The sequence below is a fragment of the Aristolochia californica genome, unplaced genomic scaffold, assembly GCF_029961685.1.
Source record: "Aristolochia californica isolate CCGP_79_NKW_82.1479 unplaced genomic scaffold, dmAriCali1.0.hap1 SCAF_3, whole genome shotgun sequence".
NCBI classification, from domain to species: domain Eukaryota; kingdom Viridiplantae; phylum Streptophyta; class Magnoliopsida; order Piperales; family Aristolochiaceae; genus Aristolochia; species Aristolochia californica.
The window spans coordinates 18,492,076-18,495,334 of NW_027181992.1; the positions used below are offsets into that span (position 1 = coordinate 18,492,076).

Genomic DNA, 3,259 nt, shown 5'->3' on the forward strand with positions numbered 1-3,259 from the left:
TAGCAACTGTGAGAACAAAATTGCTGCCTGAGTGAGAGGAAGAAGAAGGGGAGTAATATGTGATTTTGTAATTTAATTAGTTTCCTATAGTTTGAACTTAAGTTTTGAATGCTTATTAAATTTGATTTGAGAATTGATGTTTATCAAATATTTGTTTTCCGAATTTTCTGAGTAATTAGCTAGTTAGGGTAGGATTATAATTTAGGTTGGATTCTGGTATTATAATTCGATCTTTGTCCTTAACTCTAGGCGCTCGAGAGGGGCTAGATGCAAGGATTGAGAATCCAGATTCATTGTTATGTGGCAATCGAGAGAGGCACAAATCACGATAAAATCCAGAGTTGATGTTTCCTATTGTACAAGTAGTTAATTAGATCATTGCTAGATAATTTAGGGTATAATCAGTGTTTAGTTCAGAATAATTCTTCATATTTGGTTAGGCTACTTGACTGAAGAATACACAAAATGCAGTCCTCCCTGTGGATATGACCCTCGCTTCCCGCTAGATTACAATAATGATTCGTACGCTTGAGAGGTATAAAAGCCGATGTAATTACATTTCACAACAAGTTTTTGGCGCCGTTGTCAGGAAAGCACGTATTAAATGTATTTCTTTGTTCACCATGGTCTTAGGTTCGATTTATTTTTCTGCTTTCAAAATTTTATGTTTTTTTTTTTTATGTTGTTGATATTATGTGGAGTTATTTTTATTTCTTCTAGTTAGTTCGTATTTTCAGTAGTTAGTTTTTTAGCATAATTTGATAGTTAGTTTTGTTTCTTTTTGTGTTTTTATGCACGGGCGCCGCTCCCTAGGTGAACCATTAGCTCCCTTTGTTGAAGAGGTAGAACATATTTGTAGGAAAATACCAGAAGTCAAGTTAGGAGCTACCATGGCCAATCAGGCTGAACCATTACAGTTACCTGCAGCAGGTGACCATAGAGCCCTGAGGGATTATTCTATCCTATCCAACTTCACATCACCTTCTTGCATTATAATGCTACCCACTACTGCTACCAGTTATGAGTTGAAACCAATTGTGATCCAACTCCTCCCTACATTCTATGGGTTGGAGAAGGAGGACACTTATTACCACATCAAGGAATTCTTAGATATCTGTGAGACTTTCAAATTCCATAATTTCTCAGATGACTCTATCTGGTTAAGACTTTTTCCATTTTCACTTAAGGATAAGGCCAAGTCTTGGCTTAATTTCTTAGAGGTGGGCAGTATTACTTCATGGGACACATTAGTCACAAAATTTTTGTCCAAGTACTTTCCCATTCAAATAGCTATAGCCCTCAGAAGAGAAATCTCCAACTTTATGCAGGAGGAGGGTGAACACTTTCATGAGGCTTGGGAGAAATGGAAGGATTTGATCCATAGGTGTCCGCATCATCGGTTTGAGAAATGGCATTTAGAGCAATACTTTTATCAAGGTCATACACCCTCGGTTGGACCCATGGTAGATGCAACGAGTGGTGAGAGTTTGATGGGTAAGAGTGCTAGTGTGGCGTGGGACTTCTTTGAAACGTTGACTAATCAATCTCAGCAATGGGGTTTGTCATTTAATGTTGATAGGAGATCCCACAAAGCCAAAAGAGGGGGTCTCTATGAGGTTAGTGAAACACCCATGCTCATGGCCAAGATTGAGGGGTTGACTAGAAAAATTGATGTCCTTATGGTGTCCAAGAGTTCATCTGCTCCTAACCCATCTACTGTCTGTGCCATATGCTCTAGTTCATCTCTTCCCAAACAAATGTGTCCATCTAGTTCATCCTACCCGGAGCTCATTGAGGACTTGAATGCAGTCAAGAATATTCATAGACCAAACCGAAACGATCCTTTTTTGGAAACATATAATCCAGGTTGGGCTAGGGACCCAACTTTCTCATGGTCCAAGGGTCCATACGTTGGGTCCTCCAGGGTTTACTCAACCCCAAGCTCCGTGCCCACACTTCACTCAACAACCATTGATTCCACAAAAACCTTCACTTGAGGATACACTTCAATTATTCATGCAGAATACACAGTCCTCCATTGCTAAACTTGAAATGCAAGTGAGTCAGTTGGCCAGCCACATGAGTGAACAGGCACAAAATAGACTCCCAAGTCAAACCATTCCTAACCCCAAAAGCACACATGAGAGTGGGTCAAGTTCCAATCCCCACCATGAGCAAGCCAAAGCCATAACCACCCTTAGGAGTGGTCATGAGTTGAAAAATGGGGTAGGGACCACTAAGTCTAAGGAGTCAAAGGATGACAATGGGGACACATCATTGAGTGAAGAAACTCCAAGTTCTCCACCAACAGCCAGGCAGATCTCTAACCAAGTCCCACAAACTCCTTATCCGCAGAGGTTATCGGGCCCACCTAGGAAAGGAGATAGCATGCATGAAACGTTGGAACTATTTAGTAAGGTTCACATTAATATTCCACTTCTTGATGCTATTAGGCAAGTCCCTGCTTATGCCCAATTTTTGAAAGACCTTTGTACACAGAAGATAAAACAACATGTTAACAAAAAGGTCTTTCTTACTGAGCATGTAAGCTCAATTCTGAAGCACAACACTCCTCCTAAAGTTAAAGATCCTGGATGCCGCACATATATCATTGGTGAACATACCATCCAGAGAGCTCTTCTTGACTTAGAGGCAAGTGTGAATTTGCTTCCTTTCTCTGTTTACTAGAAATTAGGTTTGGGGGAATTGAAGCCTACTCCCATCACACTTCAACTAGCTGACCGTTCTGTCAAGATACCACGAGGAACAGTTGAAGATGTTTTGTTAAAAGTGGACAAATTTCTATTCTCGGTTGATTTCATTGTTCTTGTTACAGAACCAGTAGTCAAAGTGACCAACCAAATTCCTGTCATCCTAGGACATCCCTTCTTAGCCACATCTATTGCTGTCATTCATTGTAAAAGTGGTGAGTTGGAGTTGTCTTTTGGAAATTTGAAGGTCTCATTGAATGTGTTTAATGTCGGGCACCAACCACTTGAGTATGATGATTTGAGTTATGCATTTAAGATAGAGACTGTTATGCTTGATGATGAATCCACTCTTGAATCTTTTGAATCTTACATAACATCTTTAGAAATGGACTATTTTGATGAGGAAACATATTTTCGAGAGGTTGACTCTTTACTCAGTTTTGTACCTCTGTTGGAGGAAGCTTATGAGGTTGTCACAACTGATCATCCATAGGATCTTCATCTTGACTTGGACAAACCTCTTGAAACTTCCAAGCTAGATCTTAAGC

At 39.9% G+C, this 3,259-nt stretch overlaps 1 non-coding gene across 1 annotated transcript; it reads right to left on the minus strand.

Moving 5' to 3' along the window:
- Window positions 1–1,295: 1,295 nt before the first annotated feature.
- On the minus strand, window positions 1,296–1,402 carry LOC137960705 (small nucleolar RNA R71). Its single transcript, XR_011114255.1, has one exon. It is a non-coding gene; the product is annotated as a small nucleolar RNA R71 (small nucleolar RNA).
- Window positions 1,403–3,259: the final 1,857 nt, after the last annotated feature.